At 41.9% G+C, this 22,196-nt stretch overlaps 1 long non-coding RNA gene across 1 annotated transcript in view; it reads right to left on the reverse strand.

Annotated features, from left to right (window-relative positions):
• Positions 1-18,274: 18,274 nt before the first annotated feature.
• Positions 18,275-22,196, reverse strand: part of LOC146181567 (uncharacterized) — a 34,058-nt gene continuing 30,136 nt past the window's right edge. The window contains exon 3 of the long non-coding RNA XR_014700452.1: positions 18,275-18,489. This is a non-coding gene — a long non-coding RNA (uncharacterized LOC146181567). The remainder of the gene's footprint in view (positions 18,490-22,196) is intronic.

Genomic DNA, 22,196 nt, shown 5'->3' on the forward strand with positions numbered 1-22,196 from the left:
TGACTTAAACATCGTCGCTATATCACTGCCTTCTATGTCTAGCTCTATGCACTCACTGCAATATTAATAAAATTAAGAGGCTTTCCTACGATTGTTAAATTTATGCTTCTCTGTTTACAGTAAACGTTGTGTACTTACTCGACAAACCTGCCCTCCGATGTTTGAATTTTCGGTACAAATTTTCAGCAAAACTTTTCTTTTTCTGAATTCATATTTTGGCAAATTGTGTAAACAAATGATATATGCTTATTCGGTATAAGCTTAACTAAACCTAACGGAGTCGTTCCTTTACGCCGCAGGAAAAATGAATGCAAATTTTTGAATACCTAGTTTCACATGTAGCTTCTTTCCTTCCTTCACCAATAAAAAGACGGCTTTGTCCAATGAGCGTCTCCCTTGTTCATTACACCGCAAGAATGCGTTCTTCAAAGCTTCACTAGAGTGGCCACTTGGCGGGGAAAGGTCGTAGGCGACTCGGAAATCGACTCGAGGGGTAATAATATTACACTTTTTTTTTTGCTGGAACTGCTAATTGGGCCAGCTGGAAGAGATTCTTATCAAAAGAGCAGTACACAGAGACGATATAAGATGAAAGGGGCGTCTTGGCGTCGATCTTTATTTTGTCCGTTGACTGCGTGAGCTGCTCTGTTGATATTACCTTTGAAGGCGAAAGCCTTAATTGCCTCATCAGAGCGGACCGGAAGTATGCGTCCTCACGAGCTGTTCGATGCATCTATAAGTAAATTGAAGAAAAACTTCGAAGCAGTATGCGGACCGGCAGTAGTCGAGGTGTACAAAACCAGCCGATATCGGCCGTAGAACACAAGTTTGAGCCTAGTACGATGTCTTCGACTTAAGCAATTATGACTAAAATCTAACCACGGTGAATTGATGTTGACTCAGAGACTCGGGGCTCCCATTAATGCAAGATAAACTTGGAAACATGCCGTTTAGCAAAAACACGAACTGCTAAGATCTCGAAATATAAGATAAAGCTTGTTTCATAAAAATGCACCAGTAGTAAATTATCGCTTGCTGAAGATAAAAGACAGTGGGACGTGAAAAGCTTTCACCGAAGCCGTGGCCCAGTGGTTTGGTCGCCCGCCTCGGCTTCGGGAGGTGCGGTGTTCGAGGTTCGATCCCCACCGCCGGCCACCCAACCGGTTAAAAATGGGTACAGGCTTCCCCCGACCTGGCGATCGGTTTATTCAGGGGGAGCGCCTGGGAGGAGGCTCCTAAAGTATACGGGCCACAGACCCGATTTACAAATTCGCTATCATGATTTCAGTACCGGTGTATCTTAAAAAGCTGGGGAAAGAGTTCACTGCCGGTGTATGTCTTAAAAAGCTGGTGTAATGAGTATAGTGCCGGTGTATATCTTAATAAGCCGGTTTGATGAGTGCAACCTCGGTGTACGTATCCGACGTTAATTATCGTAGTTATTCCCGACCAGGTTACCACATGCCATATAAAAAAAAAACCTGTTCGTACGGACAGTTGCGGAGCCTCCTTTTGAATGTGTCTTCATGTTTTTACCCTCTAGTGCACATAACTCTTATCCTAACGGTTTCTTGAACACCTGCACCACTGGGGAGCGGGCCGTCCTGGTAAGCATAGTATGCATTGTCGCGTTATTGGTTTTCGAGTTGGTTTCTTCTTTTTTTTTTTTTTTGTCCTAATATTATTCTGAAGCTTTTCTCAATTTCTGGCTTTCCCCGAGAGAGACTTGCCTTGCTTTTAGTGTCGTCTTCGTCGAAGCCCTTCGCGTACGCAACATTCGTCGGCTCTTCACTTTCTCTTCTATTCCTTCCCTCCCTCTCCGCCTTTGTTTTCTTTTTTTTTTGTATATATATATCTCTCTCTGTCCCTCGTTGTTGAATTACCAACCATTAATCAACGGGAGTGTTTCGCCCTTTCAATCAGGTCAGTGATGTGTGTTTCTCCAATGACGGAGAGCAAGAATTCCTTCTCCTTCTCTTAACTGTGGCGCAAAATGCGGACTTATTCTCCTTTCTCAATTCTACCCTGAAGAAGGACAGTCCACCATCCTAAATGGTTGTTAGAATAAAATAGATAATCGGGAGAGCTGTGTAACATCCCGTTTGAATTTCCCTTGCCCATTAGTCACAAGCAAACCATGTCTACATATATACAGGGCAAAAGGACTAAGTTCCCAAAGCATTTTTAAGAAGAACGGAACAAATTTGTTTAATCCCGATGTTCTTGAAAGAGTTCACTATTTCACACGAGCGGATACACTCCAGGCTGTTGTTAACTTTTCAGGGACACAGGGGTGGTATTCAGCAGCAAAAGACCTTCTTTTTCATGAACCAAGAAAGAGGTACTCAACAGCATTCCGTGAATAATCAACGTGGTTATAACAATGCTAGAGCCAGCAAACCAGAATGCTTCTGGGGCAAAGAAGGTAATCATTTATTAGTGGAAACTTATTATTTATTACCGCACCGAAAATTTAAAGATCAGGGCCGTAGAAACATTGCATAATAGTGTCGCCTTAATCACTCGATTCGGCTCACTCACTGTCAAGGTGAAAAAATAATTTCCGCGACTCAAAATATTGTCCTCATTGACGACAGAGGGGTAAACTATGTTGAATTCTGAAGCACCTGTGAAGGCAACAGCCGATCTTTCGTCCTCACAAGGTGGATAATTTGCAAACGCTGTCTTAATCTAATGATCAATTTTATAGCTTTTTGGCAATTTTAACCTGTAGTTTTTCAATGGCATTTTCGTTTTCCGATCAAATCCTTTTTTATGTTCGCCAGAACAAAATCTTGATCGCGTAACACTCAAGTGTTTACAAAATTCATGTCAAATCCTCGCCATGACACGCTATGAATAGGCATCCTTCGTGTCTTTCCGCGGCTTCCATGGTGGATTTTTTTTCTTCATTTAGAGCAGTAGCGAGCAGTCCAAAGACGACTTGATATTGGCTGTCACTCGGATATTGATTGAGAAAGCGGCTGTCTAGAGCTTAGACTATAGTGTACATGGAAAACCGTCTTCTATTTCAGCTTCATATCAGTTCCTAAATGACCTCACTGTATTCCCTTTTTTATTATCTCTTCCACAACACGCTAATTTCTTTCAGCTACACCGCTCGTGTAGGTAACGTTTGATGTCAGCTCCATTCAAATATTTTTAAAATTTCTGCTAAACGAGGCCTGATTGTGCGACCTCCAGAAAAGACAAACCATCCCAAATATAACACGCGAAATGTTGCAGAGCACGCTAAGAGGTTGTTCTGTTAGCAGATAAATATGGTTTTGAAGAGGAAAGCTTGTAGAAATTTATCAGCGTTGTTATCAAGCTAGCACGTCTTCAAGACGGACTTAGCAGCATAACAATTAATTCACTGCGTTAGTATGATAGAGTTTCTCAATATTCTCATAAAGTTCGGATAATTGGCACAGTAGCCGCTAAAGAACAACTACAGTAAACGCTTAGCGATTACCACTTCAAAGCATCACATAAAGTATGATAATAGGGATGGCAAAATTGCGAAGGAAGAATTGTTTTCAAGGTAAATATTTTCTGCACTCTCAATCGTTTCATTTTTACATGTTATTTTTCTCTTCTTTTATTTCTTGCTTTGTCAAAACTTGTATCAGTGAAGTTAACAAGAATTAGGTTCGCGGATACCATTTTTTCTCTTCATCAGTCTAATTATTGAAAGAATTATTTTGTATTTGACTAAATGTATGCCTTAAAAGCTGTATTTAGTACACTGTGTAGGAAAGTAGCGCATATGTTTGGTTTTACAATAAGTGATATTAAAAGCCCCGCTATACTACTATAATGGTTTCACAGGACCAAAAGGGTACCACCATTGAAAGGTGCCTCGCAATATTCGTTTTAAACTGTTATCAACAAGCAAAATAGAAAATGCTGTATATCTTGCTATTTTAGAATAGTTTACTAAGCAATTACTAAGTTTATATATTTGTCTTTCTAGTTAACATTTTGTGCTTTCCAGCAAACTTGGTCGAGATATCTTTCAATAATTGCTTAAGTTGGCCAAAATGAGATTTACGTCAGTTAAGTCCTGCATAAATGATCCAATTCGTTATATGTTTCGCCAGACAGTCTACATAACTCATATAAATGTAAATAAAATAAACACAATTGCTGCCAAACGTAATCACGTCTCTGCATCTCCATAATAGAATAATGCGTTTTTTCACACAGGCAGTTTTACATGCAACTTCATTTTTTCCTTCGTTCATGGAAATACGGCATATTGGCGTATTACAGAACAGGGCGCTATCTTCAAACCTACGATAAATATAGTGGAGGGCCCTCAAAATTTTGCAGCCGGCAAGCAAGACGACCGGCGTGGGAATGATATAAACTTTGTTATTTTTGTATTCATTATTTTCTGAATATTCATTCCGCATATAGAAATAACCATAAAATTAAGCGCCGCGGCTGCATTAAGCGTCCTCTTCTGTCGTTGAGCTACACAATGCCCGCAAATAGTGGTCGTTGTAAGCTTTAACCAACTTTGAAATATTTTGTCACTAAAGTAAGCAAGTAACTACCAAGATAAAAAGAATGTTGAGGCAGTGGCGCATGCCGGTGATGAAGCGAAATACATATGGCCGCAGCTCGTGTTTAAAAGTATTGGGGCCTCGAACGGGCTGCTGACGTCATGAATATATAATAGGAACATTGTTTCATGGAAATATGCGAGTCGTAAATCATCACTTAGCTGAGCATAAATGACAGTTCAATCGAAAGGCTTTCACCGCAGTCGTAGCCTAGTGGTTCCCCTTGGCTGACAACCGTGTCTAATGGACTTTCATTACCACAAGTTCGCCCATCAGACTCAAGACCTCCTCCGCAGCGTCTTGCTGCTTCAAAATTTCTTTTAGTTTATACACTTGTTCAACAAAATAATCACATACAGATCGTGCATCGACATCACAGTGTCTATAAGCCATCCTACTCCTCCAAATACTGTGAAGCCCAATAGCATGATGAGGGAATACTGAAAATCATCATTAATAGTTGTCAAGTACGGTATTTCACGTGGCGTCAATGGCAGGTCTTTTTTAAGTGTTCTTTGTAGCACATCCCAGCAAAACGCCGCATCCCAACAATCCAGGAACACGTGCTCAACTGTTTCAGTTGAGCACGATCTTTTACTGATGTATTTGTACCAATTGATGCAATAAAGAAAAAAAAAATCGTAGCCTAGTGGTTTGGTCGCCCGCCTGGGCTGCGGGAGGTGGCAGGTTCGAATCCCCACCGCCGGTCACCCAGCCGGTTAAACAAAAATTGGCACAAGCTTCCCCCGACCTGGCGACCGGTTCTCTTAAGGGAAGAGCCTGGGAGGAGGCTCCTGTTATCGAGGTAAAGCCTTCGGGCCCTAAGTCGCTTAGAATCCTGTTATCATGTGCGCAGTCCCGGTGCTTGGCCGCTGTGTTGTCCCTCGCTGTAATTCTAGACCTGGTTCTCACTACTCGGTTATTCCCACGTGAACCATGTGAACTTGAACCCTGTCCATTGCCCCTGTGGGGTCAGTAGTCGTGGAGCCTCCTTTTACTTTTTTTCACAGTTATAAAAATATTGAGCGAGGATTCCAAATTTTCCGCTTTTACGCAAAAAGGTGTAAAGTATAATTTTAAGAATACGCTATATGTTTAAGAAAAATGAGCGCCGAATGCATTGTTATCCAGATAATTAACTCCAAATGGCGTCTTCCGGTCACCTTAGTAGGGAAAACGTGAAAAGCAAAAATTATTCTGTAGCTTGTTCCATAAGTCGCATGCGTTTCCGAGATGTGAGCAACTAAGAAATATGTCCAGTTCTTTAGTGTAGTGTTGTGTTGGTTTTATTGCGCATCAGCAACTAAGGCTATCAAGCGTCGATAGCACAATTTTGCTGTGCAGACATTGCGCTTTGATGGGGGCTTTTCAGTCGAGCTTTATTTATTGCTTTTTTGCCGCATACAAAGGATATAATTGCTAAGTGATAATGTGTACATAAAGCATGCAGTGCAGCTAGGGCATGAGTTGTACTATCGCTTTTTTAGCAATAATATGGATTCACATTCTTTAACTAAATGCAACTGAATATCCCTATAGCCTGTCACACTTATTTTCACTTACATTTCGAGGCTGAGGCGTGTCGTTAGTAATTCGTTCAAAATTTTGCGAATTGTCTGATTACAGACCTTAATTGATGGTACAGTTAAGTACCCCGTGGAACACATTTCAGAAGTGCAACGGTATAGCGGTGTGTTAGGCTTCTATCTTGCATGGTTGGAAGTAGATGAGCTTAGGAGATACGCTGGCTATCTGTTTCTTTACAGCAATGTCACCTGCATATATCATTACTTTAAACAACGGCGGATGGAATGTGACACCACAGATTCCATCGTTGTATACTGAATATAGGAGAGCATACGTGTGAATAAAAATTCTATACAAATTGACGTAGTCCCTAGAGTGGCGTCCACAGTCAAAACACGGGGGTAGAAACTTTTGGCTGTTTAGCGCAAACAAAACTTGTTAACACTTTGTGTAGCTTACCTCGCCTAGAAATATATTTTTTTCTGGGTGCGCTTCATACAGATTAAGACACAATTAGATATGGGTATCGGTACATGCTCGCATGCACCGGCTAGCGAAGATCAGGCATTTTCGCCTCCATGACTTGAAACCTTCCGGCAGGCCGTGCGCACGTTATTTTATTGCATATCTCAGAAACTGGGCGGACTGCTTTCATTGTGAATGGACGCATAATAGAACAATGCAGGATTATAATGTGACGTCAAGTTTTCCCTCCCGAAGAAACACTGAAGCATAGCGGTTCAGACTCACAAAAAATGTTTTGCTATATAACGCGAGCTTCTGGCCTATGACAATGAAACATTCATATTTGGCGACAGTTGCTTCATGCGCGCGATGCACGATTCTTGACGCTCGTTCTCTCCTAGGCTATTTTAATTAAAGCCCGAAGCCTGACGGTCTCCTTCCCTTAACGCGCTAAAAAAGCAATGGGTGTTTAACAGGCTTACTTGAAGCACAGTTGTTCATGGTCGGATGAGAGAACTCGCTATCGCCATTTTACCAATGATTTTTAAATGCACCGTTTCTCATTTAAGCCCGTGTCAGCGTTGACGTCACAGCCGGTGGTGTGAGGATGAAGTCAACGACATGACACTTGGGTGTCGTTGTTTCGAGAGATTTTTTGCAGTGAAAAATGGGATAGTTGGAACGACCAAAACAACACGAGACGTTCCTAACGGAACATTCCACTCCTGCCCTTGATAACTTTAACCAGAGGTGCTGCACTGTGTCGTTACTAAATGCAGTAAACGACAAGAAGAAAGGTGGGAAAGTTCCATCAAAACCACATCTTTTTTTTTTCATTACGGAAGGACTTGTTAATTAAGGATAGTTCTGACTAGTAGCGGAATACAGTAATCATACGATGACATATTCTACAGCAAAACTGAAGGAGCTTTATTTTTCAGGAAAATGTAACAAGAACGGTTTTCATCATAGCCGGATATTGTAGGCCTGCAGCAATAAGCAGTAGTTTGGTAAAAGAATTGCCAGACGGAAAAACATCACACAGCTCCTAGCCTATAGACTGCCCTACGAGAATTGCCCTCTTCCTCGCTTCTGCTGCTTATAGTTAAGCTAAACTAACGCAATGATTTTAATCTTACTGAAACCTACTACACTCATAATAAAATGGTGGCGGTAGCTTACACCTTAGACACAACCTGCTGCATGTTGTAGACATGTAACAAGCAGACTGCATACAAAGGTAATGTTTTAACCATATTTTAATTTAGGAAAATATTGGCTTTTTAAGGACGCTGCGGAATGCAGTCAGCGTGGGAATATAATCTTTCATTCGGTCCACTGTGCTTCTAATCTGACAAATTATTTTAACAGTCGCTCTATTTTTTACGGAGCCTCTGCGGATGTCAAGTACTTTTGCAGAGGCAAATATCGCATATGATTCTTCTTTCAACTTTACATTCAAAGTTGTCTACAATCTTTATTGGAGAAAAAATGAACTCTGGGCTTCCTGCGTTCAAGATAATGACACCTTGTACCATTAATAAAGAGAATGTCAAACTATGTATGTGCGCAAGGGGCCCAATAAGCTGCCTTAGAAACAAAACTTTCGCCACATTTCGGAAAACATCAATACAGACAGCACCTCCTTCACATTTCTAGGGGTTGCACGGGAGCACATCTAACAAGTTCAGGCTGTTGCTGCCTCCCGCTTTCAGCGATACTCCTAAAGAACCAAAAACTAGATGGGTATTTTCATAAGCTGAAAGTCACAGCTGTAGTCTTATAAGGAGGATAAACATGCCTATCAGCATTTCTCTTTCCGCTTGCAAGTAACATGCTCAGAAGTGTAAACAGTGTAGGATGGGCCTTTGTTAGAAGCACGGCAGGAACAGTCCACGTACAAGCAGGTCCAGCGCGCACACCATTAGCGACATCACCTGAGACAGCGCACGGAAGCTTCTTCACCTTTGCACGTAGATCTACATCCTTACAACAGCATTATGAGAGGATTTTCCTCCCTTATTGCCTCCTTCCCGAAAATTAGCTCTTACTCTGGAATGTATTTTCATGTGCACGGTATATTCATGACCATAAACGGTAAAAAAACCTTCAACTATAAACTACTGGCTCTTAGCTGGTGAAATTGTTTACTAAACAAAGAGAATACAGTTGAAAATTCCTTGCGATTTTCAAGGCTGTAGTGTGAAGAGAAGGTTAAAACGGAAAATTCCTGTGCGAATTCACGTTAAAAATCATTGCACAGCCATTCAAGAATTTTGGTATGCAGATTAGTTTGAGTTTAGCAACGGGTTATTTTTATGTCTTATAGCCCGCTTGCCTATTTGGGACAAAATAACTTCACCAATTGAAATGGCAGAAGCTTTGCGTTTTGTGGTCTAGGTACGAAGGGTGTTTATAGGTACTTGTCGGTTTGTCTATACCGAAATGAGCATTGTGTGGAATCAAAAGTACTAGTTCATAATATTCCAAACGCCATTTTGCGATAGCCTGCTGGTGTTAACGTTTAAATTTGGCGACGTTTGTTTAGGGAATTTCTACAGGCCTTGTGATAGCAAGTACATACGCTTTGTGTACTTATTGAATATTAAAGAGAAATAACTGCCAAAGGATTCAACAAAAGTTGAAGACAAAAAGCAGTTTGACCAGCCACGATAGAAACAGTTCGATTTGTTTACTGAATTTCAGCACGAGGTGAGGTAATTAACAACTTCTGAAACATTTTATGTGCATGAAATTATCAATAAGCACTACGGTGTTTTTGTCTTGTCATTATGTGGAGCGCCGTGTACTAACTAGAAATATTCATGACGACAAAGCGACTGAAATGATGGAGCCAATCGCAAAAAATGCTTACGGAAGTATGCCAAAGGCGTCTGGAGACCTTCCTGCTCAACAATCAATTTACTATCTATAAGTTTCGTCGGTGACGAGATATCGGAGAAAAGCTGTTTGCTCGAAGCCGAATTCGGTACATATCTTATGTAGGCCCTGTTTTTTTAACTATTATATTTGGGAATTCACGGTCTCGCTTTACTTTCTGTTTGTTAGAAAATTTCAGAAAAGGCTTGAGAGTCCAATAAAGAAATTTAGAGCCATATCCTTCTCTCCACCTAATTGAGCAAACTAAGAATACTCTTTTATATTAGTGTTATTACTCACGTCCTCTTTGACAATTAAAAATATAAAAGAATGCAACCGAATTCTGTTCTATTTTTAATAATTAGTAAACCTTTGTAGCACAGTACCTAAAAAAACAGAATTTTAAATATCTCCGATTGTCTTTCGCTCGATAATTTGCAAAGATCCTTCGGTTTGTTAACCGAGGGAGTTTCCCTAGAAGGAAAAATAATAGGACACCCAAATTAAAAGGGCGACTTCACACGAATGTATTGAATTAAACGAGATGTATTTGAACATTTTCGTTCTCTACTTTATCGTACTGCGTATAAGAACTACTGCGGAAAGTTTTGAAGGTGCTATATGGTTTTTCTTGCTCCCAATCAGATGAATCTAAATAAATCTCAGCATATGTAATACCTGAATTCAACTATTCACGAAAGGCTATTTTTTTAGAAGCGAAGCTCCATAAATATGAATATTTTGAATTAAAGACTTGCTTTAAAAAAGAAAAAGAACAATGTTTTGTTTTTCTTTTTGAGTGTCGCCCTATGAGTGAGTTAAATAAGTAGGCAATCACCTTGTAATTAGCGATTTACAATATTCACTTCGGGATGAAAAGACGGCCGCATGATACCTTTAGAAATTTATAATTAGTCCCAATGAAAAACTATTATGGAGAGAGTTAGAGAGTGAAAATGATATTGAATTCATACTGCGTTTTAAACCCGGCATTATGAAGGATGTAGAGGTAATCAAAAAAGTAACCACAGGGTAGTAAGGTCACGAGACGGCCGCTTTTCGATGGAGGCGAAAAGCAAGGCGCCCGTGTGCTGTGCGATGTCAGCGCCCGTTAAAGAACCCCAGGTAGTCTAAATTTCCGGAGTCCTCCACTACGGCGTCTATCATAGCCTGAGTCGCTTTGCGACGTTAAACCCCACAAACCAAACCAAACCAAGTCTAGTTCTGATAAAGGAAAGGAACTGATTAGTAAGAAAGAAGTCCAAAAGTGAATTAGCAGTGAGGGGACGGCAAAAGAATTAAGGATTTCGCTGAAGAATAGATGTTCAGCTTCAACCGAGGATGATGACCTTAGCGTACTAAAATTAACGATAATTTCAGAACTATCGCTACTGAGCGCGCGGTAGAAGTAGGCGGTAGGATGTTTAGAGAGGATAAAGGTAAACTATCTAAAAAGACGCGAAATTTGATTAAAAACGCAAAACTCTGAACACTTCCAACAAAGTAGTCAGGTTAAAACCTGCAGAGATATCAAAGCTAATCAATAAGCGTAAAGTGGCCGACAAAAGAAATCGCCTATAACATGGGGAAAATTGAGCATGCTCGAAAGAACAGACACAGCCTTAAAACGGAAAAAAGGAAATTGGCCATAGGCAAAAATTAGATATATGCGCTGAGGGACAAGGCCGGCAATGTCATCACGAATATGGACAGGATAGTCAAAGCAGCCGAGGAGATTTTGACTGACTTATAGAGTGGTCAAATTAGTCAGGACAATGATGAGATAGGAAGTACTGAAAAGCAGTCAGGTGTTCCGCCAGTGACGAAGGACGAGGTTAAGCAAGCAATAGAAACAATGAAATGGCGGAAAGCAGCTGCAGAGAATCAGGTAGCTATATATTCTTTGAATTACGGTGGTGATATCGAGCAAGAAAACTGGCCACCCGGTATACTCAGTGCCTTGTGTAATCGACGGTACCGGAACCATAAAAGAACGCTAACATAATCTTAATTCATACGAAAGGGGACGCTAAGAATTTGAAAAATTACAGGCCAGTCAGGTTATTATCAGATATATGTAACTTATTTAGTAAGGTAATCGCTAACTAAATCAGGACGATCTTAGACTTCAGTCAGGCAAAATATCAAGCAGGATTTTGGAAAGTTTGCTCCACTACCGATCATATGAATATAATCAACCAGGTGATAAGAAAACACCCTGAATATAACCAGCTGTTATAGTAGCATTCATTGATTACGAAAAAACATTTGACTGAAAAAAAAAAAACTACGGCAGTGATAACGGAATTGCGAAACCAGGGTGTAGAGGAGTTGTATGTGAAAGTACTGAAGGATAACTTGAAGGGCTATACAGCAACCTCAGTTCTTTGTAAAAAAAGTAACAAATTTCCCATCAGGAAATTTTTTAAGAAAAAGACACAACATTCACAAGGCTATTTAAAGTTTGTTTAAGGGAAGTATTCAGAGAGTTCAAATGGGTGCCGTTAGGCATAAGGGTCAATTAAGAATACATCTGTAATATGCGATTCGCTGATGACATAGCCTAGGTATGTAACTAAAGGGATTAGGGACAAAGAGTGGTTGATGACCTAGACAGAAAGAGCAGAACTTTAGGTTTGAAAATCAATATGCAGAAGGGTAAAGTAATGTTCAACAGCCTCAGGAAGAAACAGCAGTTCCCAATAGTTTGCGAAACACTGGAAGTTGTGGGTTAATAGGTCTTCTCAGGAGAGGCAGTAACCGCTGATCCAGACCATGAAAGGGACATAACTATAGAGGATAAGATTGGGAAGGAGCGCATTTGGCAAGCACTCGCAGGTTATGACCAGCAGTTTAATAATACAACAGTTGCATCTTACCTGTACTCGCTTAAGGGGCTGAAACGTGGATTGTAACGAAAATGGTTCTATTTACGTTGAGGGCAACGCAGAGGTCTATGGAACTCAGAATGGTAGGCATAACGTTAAGTGATACGAAGCGCACAGACTGTGTCAGAGAAAAACAATTACAGCCGGTCTGCATAGTTAATCAAATGCGAAGTAGGTGCGTAGCACTGCTTATCCCTACTATATTTTTCATGCATTTTACTCTTTGTTATGCTTCGTTTTGCATAAGCACGCTAGGTACGTTTCGTCATTATTTGTGCTTCTAGGTTCTTGCGCCGTTTAGCTGCAATATCATAATCAGTAGAGTCGCGTTCCCTCTGTTTTCGTAACCGTTGTACTTCCGCACGTCGAGCACGGCAAACCTGCGCCTGAGTACCAGAAGGCCCGGCTTCATTCATTGCGACATGAAGAAACGCGCGGCGCAGCCACATCCTCAGCTTTCCTAACACCATGTTCAGTGGTTCTCGTTACAAATGGCCGAAAATAGGCACGATGTATTGCATCTCACTTCGGAATGCACAGCTCTGATCCTGAAAGGTCTGGAGTGGGATCAAGGGGGAGAGAAAGAGAGATTTGAGGATAATGTAGGGCATGATAAAAACAGATGCTCCAGAGTTTCTGCACCAACACATTCCCAGCATGAAAGAAGGCCTTCGGGATGAAGAAAGATAATCGAAGAGCAGGGAAATGTGATTGAACGCGAGCGCCAATTAAGGCGAGAATGTAAGCACAAGCTTTACACGACGCGGTGAGCGGCTCGGAGCCATGGTCTTGGGAGCACCGCGCGTGCACGTCTACTGTCTGTGAAAGCAGAGGAGTGACTGATGCGACGACAGAAATGCCGACCGACACAAGACTGCTCAGCCCGGAGTAACACACGTTTGTACATTGTCCTGAGAAGGCTGCGACGTCCGCAGCTGCGACACGCCCCACGCTCTCACTGGATTGATCTGTGGGGCCGCTAGGCTCCCTCATTATTAAGTCGCGTAAGGCGGGCGTAGGCACCTTTTCTTTCCCTTCAAGTTCACGACGAGACAGAGAGAGAGAGGATTCGCTCCGTCTCCTACATGCCGAGTTGTGCGACGCTAATTTCTCTTTCTCCACTTAAAGTTCACAAAAAGAGAGAGAGAGAGGGAGAGAATGCGGTTTCAGACAGACACCGGCGAAATTCGTGATTGCGGCTAGTAGTGCCACGCATTAAAAATTTCAATCAATGGCATTTCAGAAGAAATCAAGAGGAAACTGGCATGGGAAGGGCATGTAGTGCGTAGAAAGGACAGCCGATGGTCGTTTAGAGTAATAAATTGTATTCCAAGGGGAGAAAGGTGTAGCAGGGGGCGGCTGAAGGTTAGGTGGGCGGTTGAGGTTGAGAATTTCACAGGGATCGAATGGATGCAGCTAGCACAGGACCTGGTTAATTGGAGGAATATGGGTGAGGGCCTCACCCTGCCGAAGTTGACGAATGCGATTGCTATCACCTAACAGTGCGATTCTATAGCATTAAGTACCGTATGTGTCCGGCTGACGTTAATGCACCTTAACGCTGAAGTGCGATACATGTGTTTTGTGTCCAACTGCACACTGGTAGATGCTGATTAATATGATGATTACCACCAAACAGTACGAGATCATAGCATTAAGCACCATGAGTGTCCGGATGAGGTTTAGTGCACCTTAACGCAGCAAAGGGATAGATGTGTTTTGCGTCCCACTGCTAGCAGGTAGATGCCGTTTAATATGATGATTATCACCCAAAGTGCGAGACCATAGCATTAAGAATCATATGTGTCCGGATCAGGTTAGTGCACCTTAACGCAGCAATGGGATATAGGTGTGTTGTGGCCCCACTGGGCACTAATAGAAGTTGACGAATATATTGGCTTTCACCTAACAGTGCGAGACCATAGCACTATAGCACCGTATGGGTGCGGCTGATATTTAGTGCACCTTAAAGCTGAAATGAAATAGGTGTGTTTTGTGGCCCACTGCAAACAGGTAGATGTTGATGTATATGATGATTATCACCTAACAGTGTGAGATAATAGCGTTAGGCATCATTGGTGTCCAGCTGAGATGATCACCGAATAACCTGTTACATTTACCAGCGACAACTGAAGAGTGAAAGCACGCATTTTATCGTTATGTAGTGGCGATAGCAGAACTTTAAACACGCAAAGGAAAATTTAACGGAGATTTTAGGAGTCCTAGCTTCCCTCAACCATAGTAAATCAAAGCAAGTACTGTGATTTGCAATTACGGATCATATGTTTGTTAACAAAGTTTCTAACTCATCGCCTTAGGATTAACTGGCACAGTTGTGACCAACAGAAAAAGATAAGTATAACGGTGATAGATTAGCACTCTCGAGCGATGAACATCTGAAACCCGCCGCCATTGGGTCGCAGCCAACACCAGACACCCCAAGCACTTTAGATTTCTAGCGGAGTGACCGGTCACGAAAGCAACCTAGAAATTATGACATCATGGTATCTGATTCCTCACGTTGGTGCAGCAATATCTGGCCATGTGACCCTTTCACCATCTGCCTTTCGATGTCGACGGGTGCAGGCGCGCTGGCGCCCGGCTGTAAGGAATACTCAGTCGCTATGAGTGGCGACAACGAGCTTGTAGATAGTACACAGACGTCAAGCAAATGCATAATGTCACGCTGTAGTGACAATCCTGTAGGCCACAAATGGTAGGTGTAGCACTAGAATGAACTCTTTATTATTCTCACTTTAAAAGTACTATTTGTATTGCATCTCTAGATTTTTTTCCTCTTGCATCTATTCTTTGAATGATGTCATTGCTTTTTTGTTGCAAACGTGCATCCATATTGTCCCATTATAGTTGATTTTTCACATGTACAAATCTGTACCATGAAGTTTGTGTATTTTATTATTCTTCATTGTACTGTCCTATGCATGGTAGGCCACCATGCCTTGCCTTGTACATCGGGCACCTGCGCCTTGCCAAGCTGACATGACAGCTTTTAGCCCAGGTGACCCTTCAGAAGCTTTCTGAAAAATAAATTGAATTGAGTCCGCAAGGAGAACGATAGCTACTCGGTGGCGGCGATAGTAACAAACGTAGTAGGCGGTTGTCGAACAGATAATGCCATTTCATTCTTCAGTGAAGAATTCAAAGGCGACGAAGTAGCATCTAGATAAAACCGCGGACGATGGCTTGCATGACCTGCAACATCGTAGGAATTAAAGCGCTGGGTAGGAACCCTTGGAGATACATAACGAAGCATCTTACGCAAAGTAGGCAATGATAATGCTGCGTCTCGTGAAAACAATTATGAACACTGAAGCGTACATACTAGTAATCGATCCGTGCATTACACTAAATGTGATAAGGCCACATGCCGGCTGCTGCTGAAAACAGTAGAGGTTGGAATGAGCTCGAGGCAATATATTAGGCGCAGGAGCTAATTCATTTACGACTTCTTTCTTACTGCATTGGTTAAAATGCCTCGACAAACCTCTCAGCCGTCGAAGCGTAATTTCTTTGAAATATTTCTGTCTCTAACGCTCTTCAAAGGCTACATAGCTTTTGTTTACAACGACAAACTTACAGCCTGATTATCGCAAGAAAGCTGTAGTTTCGAAATCATTCCTTATAAAGCGAATGGCTATTTGAACATGTCTGGTTGAGACGCACCAAGAATGTTCACCGCTCAGTACCGTTCACAATACTTCTTACTGCGTATGGACGTGCATAGAATAATAATACATGAAATCATGATGAAGTCAGCACTTTACCCATGCATTAGGTTGGTAAAAGTAACAGTTACTAAATTTACTTCATTAGTGAATGTATAAGGCAATCAGCATCACAGATATGCACACATTAACCTTCAACCTCAGCACAATACACTCTGCAAGAGTTCGTAGACAACAATTGTCGCACTAAGATAAGTTCTAATATCCTGCGACAAGAATACTGCAACAGTAAGGATACGCAGTTTATGACAACTGGGAAAACATCAAGTTTGTTAATGTTTAACTTCAGCTTCTGTCGACGCGGAATTAGCTGGCGTGTGTAGTTTATTATAGTCCCTTCTCTGCAAACCTCTTCTCTGTACTCTCTTCTCAAAGAAATAAACATAAATTCCTGATACACTTTCGAGAAAAACAGAGGCCTAGATCATGATGTGCTGAACCTAGAAAGCGGCTTCAAGTTTGCCGCAAATGAGCTACATGATCATTGGCTCTGCGTCCCCGCCGATGGCTTCGCCGAATTTGCTGACACTTGCATCAATGAAGGGTTATATAGAGTAATTCAAATTTTTACACGCGCTGCGCAGCAGCAGAAAGCACCGCCCACCAAAACATTCCGAAGGACAGAAATGACGGCCGTCTTCACGGCGCTACCTATATGAGAAGGTTGGATTGCTATCAGTAAAATGTCTGTACGATGTGTGGTCTGCATAGTTTTCGAGTTACCGTTCGCATAATATGGTAGTAATGCGGTGGTAATTTTGCATTGTTCATGCCTATTAAAACAATTACAAAATTTTAGCACATATAGCTGTTTTTTTTCTTTCCTTTTAGCTTTCGTGTGAAATCCTTTTGTGTTTATATAGCAGGCTTGCATTCGGTGACTTTCTTCATGTGATGCGTATTATTTGAGCGAAACATTATTGGTGACCTTGAAACACAATCAATTTAGCCTGATCTACTTGTACATATAATAATATCGAACAAAAGAAAAAGTTTCCCAAAGCGTTTTTGCAAAACCCGGATATTTTTGTTCACGTGCTCATCACTGACTTCAGCGCTATATTTCGCATGAGTAGCTCCACAAGAGGATGTCACTTCTTCTGTGCACTTCTGTGCCACAACGTGCGGCATTAATCAGTTATTACGTTCCTCGTTTGCTAAGCAAGGAATGTCTGTACTACAATGCGTCACGCGATAAATTATTGCGGTGATGAGAACGCCGGAGGCGACACCTGAGCATGATTGCGCGCACTGAATTGAATAGTTTACCGGGCGGACGTGCGTCCACAAACTAGCACGTCGGCGACACTGGTCACAAGCGAACTCTGTTATTGGTAAGCACAGACAGCATTTCGGTCTAAGTGGCTCGAATGTCATACTGTGAAGAAAGCTTACACGATAAAGTAAAAGGTAAGTAATATGACCATGTTTACAGATCACGATGCAACCGAGCTTAGCTACGATAAGATAGTGTAAATCTGGGCGTATGCAGCATTGGAAAGTCAGTTGTGTTTGCCAGTCCGGGCCCTAGTGATAGTGAACATATAAACAACAATTCATTTCAACATGGATGCAAAATCTTATCGTACAATGAAAGATAAAGGACCATACAAGGCGCTCATTCCCTCACCGCAGCTGTGGCCCAGTGGCTTGGTCGCCCGCCTCGGCTTCGGGAGGTGGCAGGTTCGAAACCCACCGCCGGCCACCCAACCGGTAAAAAATGGGTACAGGCTTCCCCCCACCTGGCGGCCGGTTCTGTCAGGGGGAGCGCCTGGGAGGAGGCTCTTCATCTCCCGCTGTGGCCCGAGAGCCATCCACACCGTTTCGAGCACCGTCTGCAAAGGCGGTTTGGGTGTGTGTTTGTGTGTGTGACGTCCATGTGTTTGTCTTTCTGTGTTGCCCTCCTCTAGAGGGATGCCCAGGCATCAATGCCGGGGTTACCACGAATGGATACCTGTGAAGTGGCGCCATGTCCTGTGTTCTGGCGGGAACGACGGACGCCGAGCCTCCTTTTGCTCCTTTTTCTACCATTGATAACTGAATAATTGCGGTACATCAAAGTTCATTCACTGCAAATTTTTACTAAGGAAACAAAGTAAGTAAAATAGATACAAAGCTATTTTCAATGACAAATAAAGTAAAATAATATTTTCTTTTATGATTTGTACCACAAATTTATTTTAATGATGGACTGAGCAAGGAATGGATCTTTGCGTATATCTGCACTTCGGTCTAAAAAATTAAAAGCTCCAAAGTAATCAGAAAATTCAAGTTAAGGCGTTATGGCACTCTTGGGCACCTTTGTGTTGAAGTCCCTTTCGACGTGTTTTTCCGCATTGGTTGCCGATCTAGCGCTGTGATGACATGGAGCTTGAGAAACAACTCTAAATGTCGCCCATGGTGCTTTTTCTCCTGCAGAAAACACAAAACAGAGACTGTGAGGACCTATCAATTTTTCCTGGGTCACCAAAACGTTACCTTCAAAGCCTAATTGCAGGCAGAACGTTTAAACTATTTTCCAGCAACAGCATGGCGACGACACTCTCGTAAGAGCTTTGAATCTCTCATAGGAGGGTATCATTAGAGAGAAATTGCCTAATTTTGACTTTTTTATGCACGCATGCGATCTATTGCACCAGCGTTTCAGCCTGCAAAGGGAAGAAACTGAATCAAGCTGTGTTGCCCACAATGCACCAATATAAGGTCTCACTTCCACATCGTGCAGAATTAAGTCGGCATCGCTTAGCGCCGTTTGTCCTCCTAAAACTTGGATATTAGCTCCAATCAATTATTTTATAATTTGATGGCAAGTAAAGTATTATTACATCGCCCTCCGCGATAGATCACAAACCATGCCAATTCTGACACCCCGAAAATTTCCGAGGCCTAAAATAGCTTCCTGGAAGCAATATTTTTACCAGTTAACAGCGTTGTTTTTAGACCAGCGAGTTTTGAAAGCAGGCTTCATGACATAAAGTTATATTGGGTTCTCAGTTTTACACCCCAGCCTTCTTATGCATTTCGGAAAATCGCCACAATAGCCACAGAAACACCGGTAAAGCAAATTTTGGAAGATTTTAATAAGGACGGTTACAGAACAGCACTAATAAAGCAGGACAAAAGGGCCTCCATTTTTTTTTAACAAAAAAAGCGGCAATTTAGGAAGAATTGCGTACGCGCGGCTGTATTTCTAACCATCATCCTATTGCGTGCTTTTTGCGTCTTGCCGTTGCTTTGAGCAAGCTTGTGGACACACATTTGTGTCTGAGCCATCTAAATAAATAAACTGCTCGAATAGTGTTTAAATAAAATATGCCTTCAAATCTGCATTTTGTACACCTTCTAGAAGAGTAGTGTATATTTGATTTGACAAATAAAATAATGTTCTTGAACCTTCTCTGGTGTGTGTAGCTTCCACAAGCAGGAAAGAGTTCCCACCATTGATGAATTATAACAATAAATGAACGAAATTGAAATATGTGAGCTATTATGTATATAATGCAACCTATATTTCTCTTCCAATATAGCTTACATCGCTAATGTTATATTTATCCTGCTGGGCTTAAAGTAAACGTTTTGTACTAATATATAACAGCGCAAAAAGACAAGGACGAGGCGAGAGGACAAGGACGGCGCTGAACGTCCAACTTTTATTGCGAACGAACCGCGTGAACATATATGCTCTGAAACAATCAGGCGTCACTGTCAATGCATGCGCAAATAAGAGCGTTCTTTTTCAGAAAGAATGATAGATGCAGAACTAACACATGCTTCTGCCCGATTACATATTAGTTGTGATTCTAGGATTTCTCGTGTTACACGTCGTTTGCTTATTTTTCTAATAACAGTGCCAGCAAGATCAGGAGAACAGTCCTTACAAGAAAGGCAGTGGGTGGCCAGAAAACCTACAAAATCTTTGTCGTCACGGGGATTTTTTACATTGTTGGCGTGTTATCTCAACTATCATTCACACATCTCCCAGTTTGGCCTACATATGTTTTTCCACAGTTTAACGGAATGTCGTATACTACGCCTACTGCGCATTAAACGAAGGGCCGCCGAAGCTTTTTGCCGCAGTTCATTTGCTTGGTATCTCCGGATTAGTAATTTTGCACAGTTTTGATAGTTTGTGCGGAGCAGAGAAGACGACTTTCACGTCGTACCGCTGCGCAACTTTTTTCAGGTTGTGTGACATTTTGTGAATGCACGATATCACAGCTACCGTTCGCGTACGCTGTGCGTGGGTGTCACACTTATTTCCATCGGAGCGCATGTTTTTGAGGAGGCCTTCAGCAACCGAGATGATGATTAGGTGCTGCGGATAACCGGCACAGCTCAGCCTTTCGGCTTGATGGTTAAGCGCTTCTGAGATGAGATGCGGGCAGCTTTTGCCGAGAGCGTTTTTGAAGCAAGAAGTGGAAATGGCTGCTTTTACGAGCTTTCAGTGGGCGGAGTTGAAAGGCAGAAGCGGTTTATTGGCGCGCGGTTCATAGCCCCAGCAGACACCATCGCCTTTAAAATGGAGCCGGATATCTAAAAACCTAATTTGGCCAGTTACTTGGAGTTCATGTGTTAAGTCAAGAGGGCTCATCACCGTTCCAAATGTAGCCAACAGCTTTCTAGTAACATATTCAATTGCCTGCGCGTCACAATCTACCACAACTAAAATGTCATCTACGAACCGAAAGACCCTAAGTACGTTTAGGTCTTTCATGGACGCGATTAAAAGACGAACTAAATGAGCAAGTACTAGGTTGCTAAGGACTGGGACAATGCAAGACCCAATGCATATGCCCTGCTTTTGTAGGTGCGGTGTCCCTTCAAACTTAACTTATGTTGACTGTAAATAAAAGGTTAAAAGCTCTAAGAAACCTCGGACTGGAACTTAAATTGTGTTCTGGAAGGCAATTCAGCCAAAGTTGTCAATAGAATGTTCAACGAATTCAATGATTAGCTTGTGAGGAAGAGAGTAAAAAATAACTTTAACATCAGCTGAGAAGGCTTGGCAGCACTAGTCACAATTATTAGAAAAAAATTCTAAAACCTGGTTAGAGTTGTTAACCAAAAACGGATCGTCCACGAGTGAAAGCTTAAGTTGTTGTAAAAAACCTGCCACAGAATGCCGCCATGTTCCAGACTCAGAGACAATAGTCTTTAGTGGCACATCTGGTTTATGGGCTTTCGCGCTAAAAAATACATTTAAAAAGTTATTCTTGCTCATATCGATCGCCTTCTCAAGCTCCGAAAGGTTTAAACGTTCTCAAAGTTTCTTTGCGCAGGTCTTGACTTTGGTCAGCGATACATTTGGATGATTGGTAAAGACCGACGACATAGCATCCCTAGACTTTGTTTTAAAAACTGTGTTAGGCATTACGGTGAATCCACCCTACTTATCAGCCAGAAGAAGACGAAGCGATTGATTGCGTAAAAAGGAGGCCACTCGCCTGACAGGTACACCGGGTTCCGAATTCTTGCATCGGCATAGGACATCAACACCCTCCGCGACAAACCGAGCACATGCATCCACCTGGGTATACCGAGACACCTGACGAACCAAAGATAGTTGCTCTAACCGAGATTCCCTAGGCGGCACAGCAAACTTTGGTCCGAGGGAAAGGACACGTTTCATGTAATCTGGCAATATAACGTCGCCTACGATGTGCACGTTGCAAGGTGGAGCGGGCGAGCCCTGAGCAGGCTTGGTTCTCAGTCGTCTCAGCACTTGCTGCCAAGATGTACCAACACGCCCAATTTAACACTTTAAACGTTTTGTGTTTTTCATAAATCTGTCCTCAATTATTTCATTTTTCGGTTGAAATGTTAAGCCAATTTTTATTTGTTTGTCAATGCACATTTAGGCGAATAGTATAAACAAGCGATATATAGTTCATTCCTTTAAAACTTTACGAAGCCTAACGCTGTCCTTGCTTTATATTCCAGAAAAAGACAAATACAAATTTTTATACACGAAGTTTCACAAGCAGTTTCTTTAATTTTTTCAACAATGCAAAGACGGCTTTGTGCAGTGAGCATCTTACAGGTTCCTTACACCATGAGCATGCGTTCTTCAAAGCTTGGATATATATATTGTCACTTGGCGGTGAAAATTATGTAGCCGC

This window comes from Amblyomma maculatum, chromosome 8 (assembly GCF_055883805.1).
Source record: "Amblyomma maculatum isolate TAMU_Amacu chromosome 8, ASM5588380v1, whole genome shotgun sequence".
Lineage (NCBI taxonomy): Eukaryota > Metazoa > Arthropoda > Arachnida > Ixodida > Ixodidae > Amblyomma > Amblyomma maculatum.